We start from the raw sequence: 23,590 nt of genomic DNA, 5'->3' as shown, positions 1-23,590 counted from the left end.
AATTGTCTTTCCCCTGTAGTTCTTCAAGGGAAAGACAGGATGACACACCTTCCTTGGTGTTATACTTGATTAAGAATGGTTTATTCCAGCATGGTTTTTGGGGGATTGGGGGGCATCATGTTTCTTTATATGCACTCAGTTCCCTAGGGATCCCAGTTGGTTGAGCAGCAGAGGGTTCAGCATCTGCTGCCTCATCAATGTAGCTCTCTCAAATTTACTTCTATATCAACAACTTATCTCAGTGCAGGGACTGCCCTGACAGCCCTAACTCTTCCAAGCATGCAGTATTATTTATCTCAGAAGTGTTGTTTACCCTGACTTTGCATATGGATCTTGGTTAGAAAAACCTGAGTCCATTTAGAAAGTCTTGCTGGTAAAACAGATAAGAGTTTGTATTCTTCTTCCCTTGATTTCCTCATGACATTTGCCTATTCCCTTCTCAGCCACCTTCAAGCTTTACCTAACAATAATTTATCTTTATGAAGAAAAAAATGTGCTATCTCACCACACAGCACAGAAGCTTACGTATGCATTCGTTTATATCTAAAAAAGACACAGACATAAGCCTAAAGAAGGTTGTACTTTCTTGGGGAAAACAAAATCTGAATAAATATTTATAAAACAACGTGATGCAGAATAGGAAATTGGGCCACAACAAAACAATATGTTGAAAGCTTGTGGAAATAATGCCTGAAAAAAAAAATACAGTAAAACACAAGACTTAACTGATTACCTTTATTTGTATTGGACCCTTCCAAATAGATTGTCTGGGAAAAGCACTGAGCATGGAGTCAGAAAGTTTTTAGTCTTCCAAATCGAATTAGGAAATAATGTGCTCCCCTTTATATTTGCAGATATTTTCAAAACTGAAATTGTCTACCTCCACAGAAATGAAAGCCATCACAGATTATCCTGTCTCAGCAACTTTTGCTGGGAAATTTCCCAGACCTGAATAATATTAGTTCTTGTATTTTCCTTTATAAGAACAAAAACTATATAGCTCAATACAAACCTTCCCTGAAGAACAGAATTATTGTATTTCAGTGACAATCTGTTTTTGTGCTGTTTTCTGAATGAGTTGGTTAGAAATGAGTTAAAATTCAAGGGATCCTAAGTTCTACATCCTCCCTATATTGGTCTCTTGTGTTTACAAAGTCATGTGTGAGTTAACTAACCCCCTAAAAAATGTCTGATTTGTACTGCATTTCTAGTCTTTGAATGGTGAGAATGAAGTGAGCCACTTACGAATGACTCTACAAGTTAAAACTTCTAGGAGCTCTTTCAGCCTTCAAAGGTCAGCATTCAAATTTCCCAGTATATTTTAAGTATTAGAAAAGGACTCACTACTAGTGTTACACATTTTTGTTAGACAACTGTAGCTAAAATTAAATTACATTAAACTCAGACAAAATAAATAAAAAAGGAGGAAGAGAGAGATAAAGAAGATCCTCAATGAGTGTCATTTTAGAGGTGAGAAGTATATGGCATACAGCAACAACTGGAGTTATGTCCGTTTAAATCAAGTTATTTCTGTTTCCATTGCCTGCTCTTTTTATTTAACAATCATCAATGTAGCAGTTACTATATCCAGATTCTGTTCCAAACACTTAAGAAATATTAAGTTATCTGAGGTAGATACAGTCATAATCTCCATTTTACAGTTGTGGAAAATGAGGAAGAAAATATGTCCAGATAGCAGAGCTGGGATTCAAATCGGTGGAGTGTGAATGCTGTAGTCAAGCTCTTACCCACAATATGGCACTGTCTCATCCCTGTAGGTGGGATGTTTCAATCACAGCTATGTTCCAGAGTGACCTGGGTTTTTTGTTTTATTTTTTTAAAGTACACATCTCTGGTCCCGATTCAGATCAATGAAGTCAGAATTTATGGAGGGTAGGCCAGGGTATGGTCATATTTCCAAAGCTCTGCAGTTAGTTTCTAGATGTAACCAGATTATTTTATTTACTTATTTAGTTATTATTTTTATTTATTTATTGTTTTGTGATGGAGCCTCGCATTGTCGTCTGGGCTGGATTGCAGTGGCACGATCTCGGCTCGCTGCAACCTCTGCATCCCGGGTTCAAGTGATTCTCCTGCCTCAGCCTCCCAAGTAGCTGGGATTACAGGCGCCTGCCAGCATGCCCAGTTAATTTTTTGTATTTTTAGTAGAGACAGGGTTTCACCATGTGAAATGTTGGCCAGGTTAGTCTCGAACTCCTGGCCTCGTGATTCGCTGGCTTCAGCCTCCCAAAGCGCTGGGATTACAGGTGTGAGCCACCATGACTTGCCCCAGATTATTTATTTTTAACATTTTTAATTATTAGAGGTACATAACGTGTATATATTCATGGGGTGCATGTGATGTTATGATGCAGGCATATGATGTGTAAAAATCACATCAGAGGAATTGGGGTATCCATCATCTCAAGCATTTGTCATATTTTTTTGTGTTAGGAACATTCTGATTCCACTCTTTGAGTTATTTAAAAATGTACACTAAATTATTGCTGACCGTAATCACCTGTTGTGCTCTCAGATAGAACCTCTGTGCTCCAGGAAGCTTCAGCAAAGCATAATGGACAAGAGCAAGGGCTGTGTAACCAGATGATCCTGGCTTCAAATTGTGGTCATTTCCCCTACTGGAGCGTTAACTATCAGGAAGTTACCTTGCTTTCTGTGTCTTGATTTCCTCACCCATCAACTGGGAAAAATAATCAAAATAGAAATAAAACATCATACCTACTTGATAAGATTACTGTGAGTTCATATTAATACTCTTTCAGCATGTTTAGTGGCTTGAGTTAAAAATTTCAAAGTTGTTAGGTTAAGAGAACCTTTTGCATTGTTGTCAAGGAAATGAATAGATTAGGAGAAGATCTGAGTTGGAATAATTTGATAAGATATGATATGTTGATGAGCAAAGTGCTACTTACTTTCTTTTTTACATTTTGTTTAACAGCTTTTAGGATGTTTAAAGTCATTCCTGGAATGCAAACTAAAGAGGTCTGTGAATGTTGCACCTGGCAATTATAAAAATGTCTAAAACTAGCATTTGTTGAGTATAATTTGTATGTGCCAAGCACTGGCTAAGCAGCTGACATACATTATCCAGTTAAATATTTATACTGTATCTATGAAATAGTTAATATTTTTTCCAGTTTTGCCAAAGGGGAAATCAAGACTTACGGATAATGTGTTTCCCAGAATCAGATAGTGGTTTCTCTCCTCTCCTGCTCTGTCCTCAGCCACTGTAACATATTTCAGGTTTATCTCATAACAGTGTCTTAGAGGCCGGGCACGGTGGCTCAAGCCTATAATCCCAGCACTTTGGGAGGCCGAGATGGGCAGATCACGAGGTCAGGAGATCAAGACCATCCTGGCTAACATGGTGAAACCCCGTCTCTACTAAAAAATACAAAAAAACTAGCGGGGTGAGGCACCTGTAGTCCCGGCTACTTGGGAGGCTGAGGCAGGAGAATGGCATAAACCTGGGAGGCGGGGAGCTTGCAGTGAGCCAAGATCCAGCCACTGCACTCCAGCCTGGGTGACAGAACGAGACTCTGTCTCAAAAAAAAAAACAAAAACAAAAAACCATGTCTTAGTTCTATAACCAATGCCTGGATTAGTCAGCATTTGCCACTGTAATGCTGCATAACAAAAAAATCTCAAATAATACTTATATTTTGTTTTTGTTTTATTTATGCAACTGAGACTTGGCTTTAGTGCATCTGAACTGGTTGGAGTTGGCTGAGTTTAGCTGCAAGCCAAGAATAGCTTTGCAGGAGCTTCTTGTGTCTCTCATTCTTTGGGGCCTGTAGATTATTCAGTGCATGTTCTTACATGCACAGAAGAAGTGGAAAAGAGGTGAGTACACACTTGCAATGAATTATGGAATTTGGACCCAAGCTCCACTGTCACTTCTACTCACAATTGATTCAACATTGGTGAGCAGAGATGTAATCTCTGCCTCTAGCGAGAGGAGCTGCAAAGTCATATCAAAAAAGGCAGAGACAGGGCCGGGCCTAGTGGCTCATGCCTGTAATTCCAGCACTTTGGGAGGCAGAGGTAGGAGGATCACCTGAGGTCAGGAGTTCGAGACCAGCCTGGCCAACATGGTGAAACCTGTCTCTACTAAAAATACAAAAATTAGCTGGGCATGGTAGTATGCACCTGTAATCCCAGCTACTTGGGAGGCTGAGATAGGAGAATAGCTTGAACCCGGGAGGCTAAGGTTGCAGTGAGCCTGGATCACGCCATTGCACTCCAGCCTGGGCAACAGATTGACATTCCACCTCAAAAAAAAAAAAAAAAGGCTGAGATGCAGAGTGATGATGAATGAGATTAATGATATAAAATCCCATTCACTTTGTAAGTGACATATCTAATAATTGAAATATAAATATCTCTTACTACACAACTGAGTTTCACTTGTGAAATTCTTTTTTTTTTTTTTTTTTTTTTCGCTCTTGTCCCCCAGGCTGGAGTGCAATGGCGTGATCTCAGCTCACTACAACCTCCACCTCCCGGGTTCAAGCGATTGTCCTGCCTCAGCCTCCTGAGTGGCTGGGATTAGAGGCACCTGCCATCACGCCCAGCCAATTTTTGTATTTTTAGTAGAGATGGGGTTTCACCATGTTGGCCAGGCTGGTTTCAAACTCCTGGTCTGCCCACCTCGGACTCCCAAAGTGCTGGGATTACAGGCATGAGCCACCGCTCCCAGCCTGTGAAATTCTTTTATTGAGAACCTAGGTCTGATAATTTTGAAAGGCTGAGAAACATGACAAAATAAAATTTCATGGCCTTTTTTTTCCTTGATCTACTAAAGTTAAAATTAATAATCTTATTACTTTTAACTAATTTATAGAAGGCCCAAATTCTGGAGAATTATCAATTGGTAATTCACATGATTACCTATCTACATTAGGACAGATTTACTCACATTAGGCAGAAGCAATTCTACACGCACATATATACTCTTACTTTGAAGACTACAGTCATGATAGGCTATTTCCATTTCGATTTTAAACTTTGTAACCACCAGTGTTATAAGCTCTACTTACATTTTGAAAATCATGTTTGCATTATTCAATTCATTGAGGTAGATCACTCTATCTGCTTCTTATGTTATGTCAGTGGAGATATACAGTCTGCCCTCCGCATCTGTGGATTCCTTATCCTTGGATTCAACAACCAGAGATAGAAACTATTTGGGAGGAAAGAAAGTCCAATTTCCAAGAAACAAAACTTGAATTTGCTGTTGAATCCTTGTGAATGAAGTAATGTGTAGGCGTTGCATTAGGTATTACAAATTAATCTAAACATGACTTAAAGAAGATGTGTAGGTTATCTGCAAATACTATGCCATTTCATATAAGAGACCTGAAAATCTTCAGATTTTGGTATGGGGAGTGATCCTGGAACAAATCCCCTATGGATTCTGATGGATAACTGTATTTCTTTTTCATTTTTATATATACCCTAATACATGTACAAATATGTTGGAAAATGTTTACAGAAGAAAAGCAAGTTAGCTCTAAATGAATGGTCAAAGTAAAACTTTGATATTTTTAAAGAAAATTATAAACAAGAGTGACATATATATAATCCTTAACTAAATAGGGAAATAAATTTGGTAAAATGGTGAAGAAAACATTGCAGCTCAAAACTTGATCTTATTGTTTCCAGTTAACAAAGTAATAGTTCTTTGGTAAGTTACTTCATTCCTTATTTTGCATATATGTCCTTCTCAAAATTTGGGGGATTTTTGAGATTTCCCCAAAGCCCTCAAATTTTGTAAGAAGGGAGATTTTCTTGTATATTTAATTCCTCCAGATAATCTCAGCATGAATAAGAAAGGCCCACAAGATGCTTTTCTGTTTCCCTTAGAGCCAAAATGTGTTAAAAATCAAAGGGCTACTTTTGGTAAGAAATTTACTTTCTTATTTTCTTTTGTGTGTGTGTGTGTGTGTGTGTGTGTGTGTGTGTGTGTGTGTGTGTGTGTGTTTTGAGACGGAGTCTTGCTCTGTTGCCCAGACTGAAGTGTAGTGGCTCGATCTCAGCTCACTGAAGCCTCTGCCTCCCGGGTTCAAGCGATTCTCCTGCCTCAGCCTCCTGAGTAGCTAGGACTGTAGGTGTGCACCACCACGCCAGCTAATTTTTGTATTTTTAGTAGAGATGGGGTTTCACCATGTTGACCAGACTGGTCTTGAACTACTGACCTCAGGTCATCCACTTGCTTCGGCCTCCCAAAGTGTTGGAATTACAGACGTGAGACACCTAGCCCAGCAAAAATTTATTTTCCATAATGGTTCTCTCTCTTTAAATGTAACTTCTTATGTATTGAAATGTTGGACTTAAGGCCCAATATCTGAAGCTCTATAGCTTTCCAAATTAGTAAAAAGCCGAGCAAGAATCGTGTTTTTAAATCTCCACAAAAGAATCAATCATTCTAGTAATAAATGTCAAACTCTCTAGTCTTTAATTCTTGTAAGAGAAGACATATTTGAGGCTAGAATTTACTAGATAATCTGATAGAGTGAATTTTTATGTGTGGCTGACTCATTTAATCCTTATTACAAACTCACAGCTTTATCCTAAAGAATCATCCATAAAGAAACTTCTTAACAGAGAAAAGGCATGGCTAGGCCAGGACTGACTTAGACAAATTTTTCATGTTGGTATTGATCTGTTATTTTTTTCACGATGGAAAAACAGGTACATCATTCTAATTTGAGATCATGGACACTCACATTGGCTCCTGCTTGATCCTTAGATTAAATTATTCTCCTACCTTATAAAACAGAATTTGTCAGATCAACAAAAATAAAGTTGGGAAGACAATGATAGTAAAATTAAGTTGAAGAATGGTTGAGACAGCTCTTATTTCGTTTCTGCAAATGATTTTGGAAAAAATGGAAAGAAACTTGGAAACCATACACTGTCACTTTGCAAGAGATCTCATGGAGGAGTGCTTGACTTACGTTCTATGGGATATGACTCTTTAAACACCAGTGCTCTGAAAATGCCACTGAATATTTATAGATATTATCAGAATAAAACTATATATGTATTTTAACTTTTTATTGTAGAAAATTTTAAATATTTATGAAAGGATAGGCACTAGTACGGTGAACACTTATGTAACTTTAACTCATGCTCTACTTTGTTACGTATCCACTCCCATTCGCTTCTGATCCCAGATATTTTAGATAAACCCAAGACATCATGTTTATCCAGAAACATCAACTTACAGACATAAATTTCACTCATAAATATATTTGTAGATATTTTTCAAAGGTGAGGGTTCTCATTAATATAATCACAAAACTTGCTATAGATAACATACTTATTGTCATTAACATAAGCATAACTTAATATCATCAAGGACCCAGTCAGTATTCAAAATTTTTAAATTGTCTCTCTCTCTCTCTCTCTCTCTCTCTCACACACACACACACACACACACACACACACCCTTTATTTTAAACACAATTCAGGAAGATCTATTTATAATGATTAGTTGAGATTTCTCAAGTGTCTTTTAATTTATGAGTTCATCCTACATAACTTTTTATCTTATTTGTAATTGATGTATTGATGAAACAGAGTTTGTTCCACAGTTTTCCATAAACTGGATTGTGCTGATTGCATTACTGTGATGTCAATTAACGTTTTTATTTGTTCTCTACATTTCCTGTAAGTTGGTATTTAGATCTTGAGACTTAAGACTTGATCCGATTTTGGGTTGACTCTGGGTTAACTCTTTTTTCTTTCTCTCTCTTTCAAAAATACTTCCATTAGGAGGGACATGATGTCTGGCCCTTCTTTGTATGATACAAGCAGCCATTGGTGATCATTGCTTAGCTCTACTTTTCCACTAGGAAAAATTGTGCTTGTCTGATACAATCATGCTTTCATCATCTATTAAGTCAAATAGTTCTCTAAGAAAACCCCCCACTCTTCAACATCATGGGTACCTCACTTATGGATTTTATAGAAAATCAAGGTAAACAGTTTCTTTTTGGTTTTGTTTTTTTTACTTTTATTTACTGATACTCAAAATAAGTCGCTTTCCCAGAATCCTCCAAAGATGTACGTGCCTTTTAGATTTTTTCTTTTATTTCTTTCATTGTTTACTCAAGAATTTAAACACAGTATATATATTTCAGTTTAGTGCAGTTATTATCAATTTCAATGATTGAAATGACTCAGCTTTGGCCAAGTGGTGCTGTGATTTACTCCTGTATACTTTTAACTTTACAGAAAATGGTACTTGAAAGGTTTCTTGCCTTCTATATGACAAAAGATATTCCATGTGCATCTCCTGCATTTTCTGCTTTAGACCTAATGTTAAATATTTGCAAGCTTTCCTGGTTCCTTTTATCATTAAATAAAAGTTGGAGACAAAAATATGGTTAAATATTGCCACTGGGTCAGTCATCGTTCCTATGACTTTTCAGTGGATAAAGATAGGTTACATGCATTTTTATTTCCAGTTAAAGGCTTTGTAAATTTATATTGATACTTCTCATTCAAATTCTATACCAAGGTTATTAGTTAACCTCTTCCATCTTTATTTCCTTTCTTCCATCCCCAAATGACAGTTGTTAAAAGTGCCAGAAGAATTACTCGTTTCTTTTAGCCGTAAGGTACACACTGTTGCCTCAAAATAAAAATTACACCACTCACAACAATATGCCTGAGAATTTAAAATACTTCTTGCACTTGTTTTTGTCCTTATCAGCATATACCACTTATGAAATACCTCATTTGATATATACAGTCAAATTATGGAGTTTGAGCATTTGGAATTGTTCCTCTATAATGATTATGACATCAACTTAATTCACAATTCATTCACCTTTTTGATTTTGCTTATTTTTTTAGGAATTTTGTGAAAAGCTCATTCTGTTTTGAAATTATGTAAAATGTACCTAGTTTCAAATAAGATCTATATAACAACATACATGTTGAAAGAAGTTTGGTTTCTACAGCTGTTCTGGTTGCCCTGTTGCCTTTTTTTCCTTATACATAAAAAGTTTGTTTTAGTATTACATTTAACTTTACTATTTTGTAGTGTTTTACATAAATATCTCTGTATCATCTCTTTACACACACACAAACATACAGCACAAACATATATATGTCTACATTATATTTTTTAATGGCAAAACATTACATATACTTACCTCAATCTTACTTTTTCACTTAGCCTTACATGGTAAATATCATTTACTTTAGTGCACACAGAGATATCTCATTTAATTTTTCTAGATTCATTTTCTCATAATTGCATTTCATGGATATTTCATAGTTTATTCAATGAATCCCCTATAGGTGAATAGTTTATTCAATGAATCCCCAAAACACCCCATTTGGGATGTTTTGAGTATTTTGTTACTATAACTATTGGTTTATTAAATTGCCTTTGCATAATTTTGCCTATATAATGTTTTAATATATGGCCAATTCCCCTCCATAAGACTAGTAACATCTTACATTCCCAACAGCAATATCAGAAAATTCATTTTCTTAAGCTTTGTCAACTAAGTCAATTATCAAACTTTTGAGTTTTTGCTAATCTGAGATGGGAGAAATCTATCTCAGTGAAGCATTAATTTGCATCTATCTTATTATAAGTGAGGGTTAGCATATTTTATATGTTTAAGTTCTATTTGGATTTCTTCTATGAAGGTTTTATTAAGATTCCCAGCACATTCTCTCTAAGGTAGTTGATAATTTTCCCTTCTATTTTTAAAAGCTATTAGAATTTTGTAAATATTATTTATAATATATACAACAAGTATTTTCAGCAGTTTGCTGTTTTAACTTGCTTCTGATGTTTCTGCTGTGAAGTTTCTTTTTTTGCTTTTATACAATTAAATGTCTATAGCTGTTTTCTTTTTAGTTATTTTGTAATTAATAAATAAATTTATATGTATTTGTCACATACATGATGTTTTGAAATATATATACATTGTGTAATGACTAAATCTAGCTAACTTGTATATACAATATATAGTTAGTTAATACACATAGTTAATGTTTTTCTGGTGGGAACACTTAACATCCACTGTTTTAGAATTTTTCAAGTACAACAAAATGACCATAGTAATTAACAATATATTGTATTCTGTTTTCTTTTGGCTTTTCAATTTTGTGTCATAGTTACTAAAGCCACCTCAATCCTTGATTATGAAAAACCACTCATGTACAAAACTTGATTTTATGAATACTTGACCTCTTATTTTATACCATGAACTTATTGGGAAGAGCATAAATAGGATATTATATCTAAGTTTCATTCCTGTATCTGCTACCAACCAGCTCTGTGAGCCTGAACATACTGCCAAAATAAACTGAGACCTCTAAAGTTAGATTAATTATTAGCTGTCACTACAGATTTTTATTAGGGTTAATTGAGAATATATTTCAGAGATGATTTCCTAGGTACAGTAAGTTTGTAAAAAAAAATTTAATTTTGAATTTTTACATGTGATTTTCTTATATAAAATAATTTTCTGGATTAGGCTCTTCCAAAGGTAAGATTGAGTTTTGGCTCAAAATTTAAGTTATCACACTATAAATCATAGCTTGTTCCTTTATAACCATTGAATTTCTACATTTCAGCTCTTCAGTAACAAAAAGTATCTGTTTGTTATTTTTAGAATAAATTAGTTTTAAGTAACAATTAAACAATTATTCGCTTTTCAGTAGCTCAGTACATACAACTACTTGTTCTTCTTGAAAACATCATGCTTTTTCTCACCTCTAGACATTCATTAATTCATTCAAAACTTTTCTTGAGTCTCCCTTTTTTCCAGGACCTCTGCTACACCTGGAGCTCACCATTTCCACCATCATATTTAGCTCTTGATGCTTCATCTGTTGAAATGTCCAATGCTTGCCCTGCCTTGCAAAACACTATTTGGTAATTTTCAGTCTTTGTCTGTTATCTCTATCCAATCCATGATGTTCCACCAAATAAAGCCCTTTTCAACACCAAAAATTAAAAGAAGAAATTAATCTTTTATTGATTTATAACCGACTACAAAAAAATTCAAAAATCAAATATATAGAGGCAAACGAATGTTCAGAGTTGACAAAGCTGTGTAATCAACCAAATAATAGACCATTACCAACACCTGAGACTTTTCCAGGTATGCTCATGCCAGATGAATACTTTCCACAACAGTAACCTTTATCCTACATCAAAAGACCTTAGATTGTCTTGCTTTCCACTTTTATTTTTTCTTTTGCTTTTTGAAGTTTATATAAGTAAAATCTCATAACATGTGCTTTTGTTTCTGGATTATTTTTCAGTGTCATATTGTTGATTAATATTTGTTTTTAGCCTGGACATGGTGAAACCCCATCTCTATAAAACATTAGTCAGGGGTTATGGCATGTGTCTGTAGTACCAGCTACTCAATAGGCTGAGGTGGGAGCCCAGGAGGTCAAGGCTGCAGTAAGCCATGTTCAAGGCACAGCACTACCTGGGTGACAGAGCAAGATCCTGTCCGCATATATATATACACATACATGTATGTATGTGTGTGCACATATATATACATATTGCATGTGTGTGTATGTGTATACATATTGATTTTCTGCCTCTTCTTATTGATCAGTAGGAATTACTTATTCTGGACATGAATCAATCACTTGTCCATGTATGGACATATGTGCTCCCACACTGTGACTTCCATTTTCACTTTCTTCATTGTGTCAGTGTTTTCATTTAGATATTTTACCATATTTTCTTCTTGAAACTTGTTATATTTAAGCTTGAAATCCATGTGGAATTTTATTTTTGGAAGTTAAAATTGATTTTGTTTATGGTGTGAGGATTTTTAACAGAAGAGAAATCTCTATAAAAAGACAAAATTGTAATGACACAATTTCCCATGCACGCTTAGTCCCTCCACTCTACCACCTACCATCTCCCATTGGGGACCTAGCTGCAGAAGATAATAGAAGTCTTGCAATTCATCCCCACATGAAGGATGTGGCTTAAACAGCTTACATTAACTATAGTATTAATGACTTCTGGTCTTCTACAACCCAGCAAATTTGCTTGATGATCAGAGTTTTCAGAGTTAGTAAGATAAATTATAAATGACATTTATGATTCATGTATATATGTTAGAAAGTGATCCAAACAATTTACAGACGCTAGTCAATTTATTTTTTAACAATTATTTGAGATAGGTACTACTATATCCATTTTACAGATAAAGCATTGAGTGATTAAGTAATTTTCAATAGTCTCACATCTGATATGTGTGAAAACTGAGATGTGATTGTATGGACTGAGACTCAGAGTTGTTAGCTACCAGGCAGTAGTTTTGTTCTTTACCACGGGTTACTTTGGAACCTTGGTTTAAAAAGCTGATGCTATACCATTTAGAGCCATGAATAAGGTTTATCTTCCTTTTACATCATAAACTCAAAAGGATACTGTTTTCCCCTCTCAATGGATTATTTATTCCAAGCCACCTCTTAAAGAATGATAATTAAGTTATTTTTGGTCAACTAATCTTCTTTAGGGAGATACATGTAAACATTCAGAACTGTCTTATTTTGAGTTTGTTTTGACCAGCACAACTTATTTTTGCCTTTGATGCACAGTATAGTTTGGATCAAAATATTCCAACCATATTAAGCCCAGTTATTTCTTTTATTTTCAATGTAATAAATATCTTGACAATATTCTGCAAAGAAAATACCAGTTTCACCTTTTCATCACACCTTTGTCATTCTTTCAAACTTCAAGAATCCATTAATAAATATTATTTAAGAAATTATATCAATGAATATTTTGAAAATTCACTCAAACATCATCTCTTTTTTTCCCACTCTCTCTGAACCTACAGCCAAATTTCTCAGTTTTCCATAGCAATTTATACACTTTTTCTACAATACTTATGGAGGGCTATATCACTTAACACATTGGATTATAGCTATTTCATTTACCCATTTGATGTATGTTAAAGACCAGGGCTGCCACCAGATCAGTAAAGCATACTTGTCTCCAGGCAGGTTATTTTTTTGCAGAGAGCTTGATTATATAAACCATTTGATTTAAAAATACGTTATAAAATAATGGACCCATGTGAAGTGTACTGATTGTTGGTACATATTTAGAATCATAGGCAGAGAAAAAGTAGATATCTATTTGTTTATTGTCCCATGAAGAGTTGTAGAGGTTTTTCCTAGACTCCAGGTACGCTCTCTTCCTATTTCAATTCAAGAACCAACTCTTCATGTTTTATTTTTATTGCCAAATATGCTGTTCTTGGCTAATTTCATATTTTCTACCTCTAGGAAGAGGTTGCAATTTTGTTATTACTTATAATTCCATGGCTCTTTGTAAGTGTTAATATTGAAAGAATATTGACCTTCTTGCCTCTGCAGCTCCCTAATACCACTTATTTCAAGTCAATCACAATATTACTCATGACATTGCATCATTCTTTGGGAGTCCTGTGAAGGTTTCCAGACTCTCAAAAGTTGTTACTGGCCAGGTGTGGTGGCTCATGCCTGTAATCTCAGCACTGTGGGAGGCCAAGGCAGGAGGATCACTTGGGCTCAGGAGTCTGATACCAGCCTGGGAGACACAGAGAGACTCTGTCTCAAAAAAATTTTTTTTAAATTAGCCAGGCAAGGCAATGCACACCTGTGCATTGGGAAGGAGCTAAATAGCTAATAAGTGCTACTAGGAAGGCTAAGGTGGGAGGATTACATAATCCCAGGAGCCTGAGTTTGCAGTGAGCCATAATTGTGCCACTGCACTCCAGCCTGGGTGACAGAGTGAGACCCTGTCTCAGAAAAATAGTTGATATCCTATTTTGTTCATGATGACCACAAGGGTGCGTCTTACTCAGACTATTCAGGAACATGTGAGCAATAATTTCATTTCTGTCATGTGAATTTGACCCTCTGTAAATATAGAACATCTTCTAAATATGTCTTCTTAAACTCCTTAGGCTGTATTTACAGCATTCTTAGAATATGTCTTTCAATATAAAAACAATCTTGCCTTCCACATACCTGTACCAGCAGATAGGACAGACTATGAGCCTATGGGTAGAATGAGAAGAGTTGGTCCTACTTGCACAAGGAATTCCTATTCTTGGTCTAGCACAGCTCAAGAAAGAATGAGAACATATAGTCACCATATTGATCTAAAGCAGGAGAAAACGTCAGAAGATAACCCTTGGTATTGTGGAGCAACAGTCTAGAAAATCCTCAAAAGAAAGACATGGTCATCCCAAAGAAATGACAAACATATGGCATCAAACCTATAGAGGAGCTGGAGGTACTTAGCCCTCTAGGATGGCACTATCAGCCACCAGCTAATCCCCGGACCCAAAGGGGGACTTTGATATTTTGAGGGAAGACAATATGAATACTGGATTCCAAGGTGTGAGTACAAAAGGAAATGTAGGGATTCCTGTAGGGGTGGACTGAGGCAAGCCATGTGTGCCCTGTTCTAAAGATGGTTCTGTTGACAAGAGTTCACAAATCTATATTCAGATCTCAGACCTACAATTTACTACTATGTGAATGAAAAGTCCCCTCTCTATAAAATACAATTCTATGTGTAGCTTAAATAGTTCTTCTGAGAATATAAATACAATTGAAAACAATTAAGATCGTTGCTTTGGTTCCCAGTGCCTACGATATTGTGTGTGTGTGTGTGTGTGTGTGTGTGTGTGTGTGTGTGTGTGTGTGTGTGTGTAATATATACAATGTATTTAAAATGTATAAGGAACTGTGCTACTTCCCTGGTTATGGTAATTGTTCTAAATTACTCAATCCATTCTAGGCTGTTACGTAAGCATTCTGACATTGTCTTCACAATTGGTCTAGGACAAAACACATGGGGATTTTTCTTAAGAATTTTTCCACTTCTTTGGAGTCGGAGTGTGGAATTTTTTTTTTTCCTTTAGTGACAAAGCTGTGGGATGTGTAAACCTCGAAAACCTGGCAGTTTTATCCTTAATCCTCTTAGAGAAAAATCCATCCTTAGTCACAGAGAAAGACAATAAGTACAATAACAGCTATGAGAGAGATTCTGGTGAAATTTTATCCTTGATTGTCTCAAGATTTAATCTTGTTTACTAGTTATGATTCAATATATTTTGTTTATGCTAGTTTAAGTGTGATTTTTTTGTGCAAATAAAAGAAATGTCTCTCTCTCTCTCTCTATATATATATATATATTGAATACCTAGCATGATGTTTATACTGGTAAACTTTCACAACGTGTCTGCTGTTATCCAAAGTAGTACTGGTTTTCCACTGGGTAGTGTAGTCATTATCAGTAATGAATAGTTCATGTGATCATATATTTTATCCATGCCTAGTTAGCATTATCTGTTTGGCTGCTCAGTTTTATTGTCCCTCCCTTACACACACTCTAAACTGGAAACTTTGAGATCTACCATGTAATAAAGCACTAACCTCAGTGCATGAGAGAGAAAGAACACAGTATTTAAAAAAAAAAAACAAAAAACTCAGTTAAAGGGAATTACATTTCAATTGTTGAAAAACGGGAATGATGAACCAAGGTTTCTGAAGATTCCAGTTTTCAGTTGTTTCATATTTTCTCTTTGTTATCTTACACTGAAATTACACATAAAGCTAAGAAAAACATACAGAAGATGAAATTTTATTTATATAAAGTAGAACATGCTAAGATCTAAAAACTCTGTGAACTTTATGTAGGATAATTAAGAAAATTCTGTGAAAAGAGGGCTTGCCAGCATTATTCTATTTATTAGCAAACCAGGTTATTGAGTTTAATTGAATTCTTTTAAGTTATATTAGCAGACCTCTAACAATAAAGTTAATTTTAAATAGCAATTCTGGATTGTACCCTCTTCAAAATTGTGAAGAAACACTTTTAAATTATTTTATTTTTCCTGTTGCTTTGAGAGAACACTTCTGCAGGGCTTTCTGCACAAAAACAAGTGTGGAAAATTATGGTTCTTGTATGTTCAAGAAGATGCAAAAAAATATTAGACTTATTCCTCTTCTTTAATATAAAATGTATTATCTATCAATGAAATGCATTTTGTCATTAAAAGCAATTATTATTTATTTTAAATAAGCTCTGAAGTCCAAAAATTGTATAAATTTGAATATATTGTCTATAGTGTATTAGGATTCAGGTGAATTGATTCCCAAAATTGTCAAAGGGTTTTGTAGATAATTCTTATTGCGAGAGATAAAATTCATCATAACCTGACCTTGAATCTCTTTCATTTATTTTCTCTTCAATTGATCAAGACTAGCCTAGTTAAGCTGCTTTCCCCTAGGCAAGCTTCTACATCATCACCTACTTTCTCATTCAGTTGGCATTAAGCAAGTCAAACACAACGTAGTGTATCAGACAGTGCAGCAAACTTTCTTCAAAAATATATTTGAAAATGTATTTAGAGCCAAAATGTATGTCTCTGGGAATCACATATTGTTGTGTCATTAAGACTCAGGGCTATTTATCAAATTTGTTTTATTCTCTTGCTGCGGGTAGCAAGGACTCAATTGTTTACCCCTTGGTCTGTGGCTCCTGTGATTGTATTTCTTCAAAACTGGCTCTGGAACCACATGCAGTATCCCTAGATCCTATTTTCTTTACGGTCTCTGAAGACAAACCCAAATGTCACTTTGCAAATGAAAGGAAGGATGAGGAATACATCCAAGGAATAACAGAAACAATTTTTTTTTTTTTTTTTTTTAGACGACGTCTTGCTCTCATCCCCCAGGCTGGAGTGCAATGGCACAATCTCAGCTCACTGCAACCTCTGCCTCCCGGGTTCAAGCAGTTGTCCTGCCTCAGCCTCCTGAGTAGCTGGGATTACAGGCGCCTGCCACCATGCCCGGCTAATTTTTGTATTTTTAGTAGAGACAGGGTTTCACCATGTTGGCCAGGCTCGAACTCCTGACCTCACGCGATCTGCCTGCCTTGGCCTCCCAAAGTGCTGGGATTACAGGTGTGAGCCACTACGCCCAGCCTTCAGCATCTTATAAAGCATCACAACTCTTACATCCAGAGGCCTTTCTGAGATAGTAGCTGTATGTGCCGATGGATTTCCTCTAGCCAATTTTGTCTACCAAAGAACAATACCTACCCATCTTTTCACCTTCTATGGACTTTCTTTATAAAGGCTTTCTTTGTATTCATTCTCTGTAATAACCCTAAAACCTAAGTCATGGACCATCTAGACACACTCTCTCTGTGCACTTACCAGGCATGAGTCTTTATTGAAGAAAATCCACCCAGAAGTCTATGTGAATGCTGAGAATTTAAGGCTTTATCATACCTAAGGAAATATTTTATTATTTGAATGAAAGTTTTCCTAAAATGCAAATGTTAAGCAAAGTGAGTGAATTAACATAGCTATTTCAAAAATGATGATAAGAATTTGTAAAGACTATTTGGAAGCAAATGTGACTGATTCCCCAATGACCTGGTGGAACATTTTCAATCAATATGAAATGTTCCTAAAATCCCTGGAATTTTTTTTAAAAATGCAGATTCTGGCTTTTTTGAGATGGTATGGGAACTGAGATTCTGCATTTCTGTTAAGTTCCCAGGTGCTGCAAATGTTGCTGAGCTTGAGACCACACTTGGAGTAGAAAGGATCTAGATGGTAGGGGCAGCAGGAAGCGATTGATGAATCCAAGGATATTCAAAAGATGTCATGTGAACCACCCATGGATACCTTCTCTGTGTGTACAATGCAAACCTCCTTTTCTGCTTTCAACATAACTAGAAGGTTTTCCTAGAAATGACTAATGAATTACTCATCACTAGATATAATTAAGTAGGTGAGATAATTCTTATTAAGATGTCATAAAAATATACATTTAATTAGAGAAGAAAAACAAATCCTTCTCCAGAATACTATGTTTAAAAAAATGTGACTGCTAATAATGCAAACATTTTGTACTTTTTTTTTGTTTGTCTGAGACTGGATCTTGCTCTGTTTCCCAGGCAGGAGACAGCGGCACACTCACAGCTCACTGCAGCCTCAACCTCCTGGGCTCAAGCCATCCTCCCACTTCAGGTTTTCTAGTAGCTGGGACTACAGGTGCACACCACCACACTCAGGTAATTTCTCCATGTTTTGTAGAGACAGGTTTTCACTGTGTTACCCAGGCTTGTCTGGGACTCCTGGGCTCAAGGAAGTCACCTGCCTTGGCCTCCCAAAGTGCTGGGATTACAGGTGTGAGCCTCTGTGCCCTGCCTGAAGTAACTTAAAAACAGTTCTAAACAATTTAACGCTCCAAAACAATGTGCTCCTTTTTTTCCGTCTTCTGTCAAGAAACAAAATTACAACAAATTTAGTTATAGAAATAATTGGATTTTATTCCCAATTCATGAATCTGGCACTCTCGATTCTGCAAAATAGAATGAAAGCTCTCACTGAACGATAGCAGAACAATGGGTTTTCTTATGGTAGGAATAAGGAAACAAATCAATAGAAAAAGAAGCTGACTGGTTAATATCAAGTTACTTCATGTTACTTTTTTTAAGAGTAAAGCAGAGGGGACTTCTTATTACACTGACTCAGGTAGATTGGAATCTCCTGTTTTCAGGTAAACTGTTCTGTTTGTGGATCTATCTGCTTCCTTACATTTTTAGTTTGACTGTGTGGCATTCAGCATGAGTGACTGCATTTTGGCTTGGTCTGGTCTGTTTGGGCCTAGGAGCTCATTCTAAAACTATAGCCTCGTATAATTTTTGTTTAGTAGCATACATTAATGAAAATTTATTTTTCAGTAAACATGACCTATATTAAAATGAGACTTTATTTTTTATAATTTATTTTGCTTAATGTAAGTATTCATGCTCCTTACTGCACAAATACTAAATAATTTTAGTATGGGGTGCTACTCTAACTGCAGTAGGGGCATTGCCTAATATTTGGTATATGCACCCACATTTATTTTATAAAAATTTATAATAGTATGAATTATCAAAACCACCTATTCCTAGGGAATTTGGGTAAGAAATTATAGACCTGTATCACTTTTTTTATGAAAATGAGATGCCCTAATTGCTTGGTTTAAGATCATTAAAACTTTCATATTAAAATTTGTATCTAAAATATCTAAATATTTGTTTATTTGTTATAGCTAGAAGAAAAAAGGAAACACTCAACTGGCATCTAGCCCAAAACTATTTTTTGTTCCAAAATGATTTTGATTAAAATAAGGTTTATACATTATAACATTTAAAGGCACTAAAGGAGAAATGTTGCAGTTATTTTGGTGAGATATTTTGCTGAGATTATATGGCCACACACTAAACTTATTCCTAATGAATATCAATCATTATTGTCCCCTTCAGCAAGTATTGGTCTCCACTTCATATTAGTCAATATTTACCTACTCATTTAATAGAGTTTGATATTTATCTCCACAGTAATCAATATCTATTTAATATTTAAAGGAGGAACAAAAGAAGTAAACAGTACACTACAAAAGATATTTTTCTGAATTATTCATCTCCTGTGAAACCATTTGTATTTAACATAGTTTTTCCATATTTATTGTTAATTTTTAAATTGTATCTCATTATGTTGAACTCCTTAAATTTTCCAAACCTTTAGTCTTGTTTGGGATTTTGCCATACCTAATAGGTATGCCTAAGTAGGCAGTAGGAAATAGACACCTTCAATGTCCAGGATATTGACACTCAAAAAAGCAAAACTTTTTGTTAACCATAGTTCATAAATTCTAATTAAAAGTGCTGATATTGACGATTACCATTATTGTCAATGATGACCACTAATACTGAAGTCTTAAATTTACATAAAATGTGATTTTTCTCAGTATAAATGAGATGTTAAGCACATAAACGAAAGATTGCTTTTTATATATCTTTGGTGCCAATGTTGTAAATTCACAAGTTACCCACTCAGACACAAATGCACACACTACACACACACACACACACACACACAAACACACACAACTATGTTGATGTATCTTTCTAAACTTCAGAGGTTTAAATTATGGTTACTTTTTAAAACAGAGGTTAATTAAAATCTTTTTGAATTATTTTTAATCAATTACTGTTCATTACTGAGGTTTAAACCAATAGCAACAGCATCATCCAACCTTATGTAACTAGGATTTCAATCCAATAAAGCTTGATAGAATAAACACATTACTAAGAATTATTACTAAAAATTTAAGGAGGAATAGTAGTCACTTTTATACATAAATACTTAATTTTATCAGTTCCCAAGATGATTCCCATGCATTATTTAAAATTAGAGTTATAGGCCAGGCACAGTGGCTCATGCCTATAATCCTAACACTTTGCGAGGCTGAGTCAGGTGGATTACCTGAGGTCAGGAGTTCGAGACCAGCCTGGCCAACATGGTGAAACCCCGTCTCTACTGAAAACGCAAAAATTATCTGGGAGTGGTGGTACGTGCCTATAATTACAGATACACAGAAGGCTGAGACAAGAGAATTGCTTGAACCCAGGAGGCAGAGGTTGCCATGAGCCGAGATTGTGCCATTTGCACCCCAACCTGGGATACAAGAGCAAAACTCCATCTCAATACATATACACATACATACATACATACATACATACATACATAAAATAAAATTAGACTTATAGAGTTCCATAGTAAATATCTGAATATCCATGTAGAACAATTGCCTTTATTTCTCATAACTGGAAGAATAGATGGTATCGTGTTACAGGGAAAGTGACACAAAGAAGGGAAAAATAACAAAAAAAACCTTACCTCCAAAACTTAGCAGTTCATCAGTAAGGCTGTTGGCAACAATGTTTTTATCCCACAGAACTCTACACTCATCTGGTCACAACTACAGTACTGAAATCAGTATATGCATAAGTTAATGCTTAACTTGAAAAGATAGGGACTAGTGGGAGAACAATGAAGAGGAAACAACATGCTAGCTTGAAAATAAAAATGGTCATCGGTGACAGAACTGTACTCACAAAATCATAGGTGTTTTTCAAATCTGTAAAGTGATTGGGGCCCCCAATATTATATATTTCTTAATAGCCATGTCAATTTGCTGGATCACAGATCTAATTTTCTGCCATCCTTGTGGTAATCACTCAACACTTCCCTTTCCAATATTATTATGTTGATGGTGATTAATTTTCCTATTTTTACCATTTCTAATAAATCCTTTGTTGAAAGTTTTTCTTTATCTGTTTTGGCCAGCTCCTGAGAAGTTTCTTGTCAATTTCTTGGCTGATCAAGAATCTTCAAAGTAGAAGCATTTCTAACCATTGATTATATATCTTTAGTCTTCCAAAATATTATTTCCCTCTTTACATTTTTGTTATCCTCCTTTGCAAAACATAGAATATGTACTCACAAAAAAATAAATAAATAAAAACAAAAAACATAGAATAACCCCCAAGAACATAAGAACAACTTTATCAAGTTTAGATGAAACACCTTTCTTATCAACTTAGTTGGTGCTCAGATTAATGCCTAAAATGTTTAGGCAAGTGCCTGACTCATTACCCATTCACCAAATGAATGAATGTAAAATACTCATCTCTATCTTACCCTTATATAAAGATGAGTTCCTTCTCAGGAAACTCCCTTAAGCCCTAGATATTGGTGCATCATCTGTGTCTCATCCCTCTCTTTTTTTCCCCAAGTTTGTCTACTGGAAATTTCTGAGCAAACACATCGGCCCATCTATATTTTTTTTTTCCTGTGAGAATTGCACATTTTGATAAAAAATAAATTCTCCATTCCAGCCTTGTTCTTGGAGAGCTCCAAATGTAGACATGCAGATTAGTACATAACTCTTTTGTTGAATATGTAAAGGATGTGTAGAGGAAATGAGGGAATATCTAAACTGAAGAAAAGACTCAGTAGGGACATGGTTATTCTTTGGGGTGAACTTTTAAGATGTGTCTTCAACAAAAGGAATTAAACATTATTTTATTAAGGGTACAGAAGTAGAGAATCAAGGCTGACCATCTTCAGTAAAAGCTTCAAAGGCATAGATTTATGGTAAATTTAATAAAGAAATTCCTTATAGTTAAAGTTCTTCAAAAATTGTAGTGGAAATTCCAACAGAAAGAATATGATGGCAGTGTAGACGTTTATAAAATTTCCTTATAAAACAAACAGAACAAGTAAAATATTTAAAAATAAACATGAATGATATTTTCAACAAAATCTGATAAAAAAATAATTTACCAGGAATCTCAGAAAAAGGTAGATAGGCCAAAATAGCAACGGGCTCTGCACAATACCAGCAACTATGTAATAGCAGGGTCAAAGTAAAGGAAGTAAGAAAAGAATGGCATTATAAGCCAACAACCAGTCACCCCTATGGGGGGAAAAAAAAAAGCACAAGCAGAGTGGTAATCCAAGAGGACAAACTTGAGAACAGCTAGCAGAAAGCACAAGTTGCAGATGAAGTACAAAATAGCGAAGATGAATTACCGGACAAATATGGGACAATCTAGATATTATTTTCAAAAGATTGTAATTTATTTAAAAAGGAAATATAAAAATAGCCAGGAGCTCAAATGGGAGCTTTCATTCTTGGACAAGGAGAAAAAGGAGGCAACAGAGGAGATAAAAACAAGAGAGAAGAACAAAGCGTCACTCATCAGACACCACTGAATGTTGTTAAGACAACCATTTATTACCCTGAAAATTTATAGCTAATGGGAATTAGACAAATATCTCTGGATAACACAATAGGTCTAGCAAATGCAGAAAGTTAGTCTATTAAAAGCAGAGGATTTTAGGTAATAAATCCACAAGGGAATACCAAATTGAAATACAGAATTACAGAATTAAAAGATCACAATTTTACAATCCTTAACTAAATACAATCAATAGATGATGCACTAGGTTGCGTTATGTCAACATGGCTACAGTTAAAAACTTTGCTTGCTAGAATTCCCTTCTTTGTACGGGACCACGCTACAGTTGAGTATTTGCGCAAAATTAAAAAGGAAAAGTGACACAAAAACTACTAATTTCAGAGGGGTACTGTGGTTAGACAGTGACAGATGCATGGTGGCTGGAAAACCATGCATGTCCTACTTCTCCACTGTTTTGTATTCAGTTCATCTTTCTAATTGCTAACCTGGCACTCAACAGTGGCCCCAAAGTCACCAAAGGTGAGAGGTGAAGCCAGCTGGACTTCCTGGGTCGGGTGGGGACTTGGAGAAATTTTCTTTCTAGCTAAAGGATTGTAAATGCGCCAATCAGTGCTCTGTGTCTAGCTAAACGTTTGTAAAAGCACCAATCAGCACTCTGTAAAAACCGAACAATCAGCACTCTGTAAAATGAACCAATCCACACTCTGTAAAGTGGGCCAATCAGTACTCTGTAAAATGGACCAATCAGCAGGATGTGGACGGGGCCAAATAAGGGAATAAAACTGGCCACCCAAGCCAGCAGCAGCAATCCATTCGGGTCCCCTTCCATGCTGTGGAAGGTTTGTTCTTTCGCTCTTCACAATAAATCTTGCTGCTGCTCACTCTTTGGGTCTGCACTACTTTTATGAGCTGTAATACTCACTGTGAAGGTCTGCGGCTTCA

General features: G+C 35.5%; 1 long non-coding RNA gene across 2 annotated transcripts in view; it reads left to right on the top strand.

Annotated features, from left to right (window-relative positions):
* The window catches only part of LOC139359612 (uncharacterized), a 125,028-nt gene that overhangs the window by 15,818 nt on the left and 85,620 nt on the right, over positions 1-23,590 (top strand). For both annotated transcript variants that reach the window (XR_011615754.1, XR_011615753.1), the window contains exon 2: positions 18,005-18,121. This is a non-coding gene — a long non-coding RNA (uncharacterized lncRNA). The remainder of the gene's footprint in view (positions 1-18,004; positions 18,122-23,590) is intronic.

Source organism: Macaca nemestrina, chromosome 17 (genome assembly GCF_043159975.1).
Source record: "Macaca nemestrina isolate mMacNem1 chromosome 17, mMacNem.hap1, whole genome shotgun sequence".
Lineage (NCBI taxonomy): Eukaryota > Metazoa > Chordata > Mammalia > Primates > Cercopithecidae > Macaca > Macaca nemestrina.
This window is presented reverse-complemented; position numbering and strand designations above follow the sequence as displayed.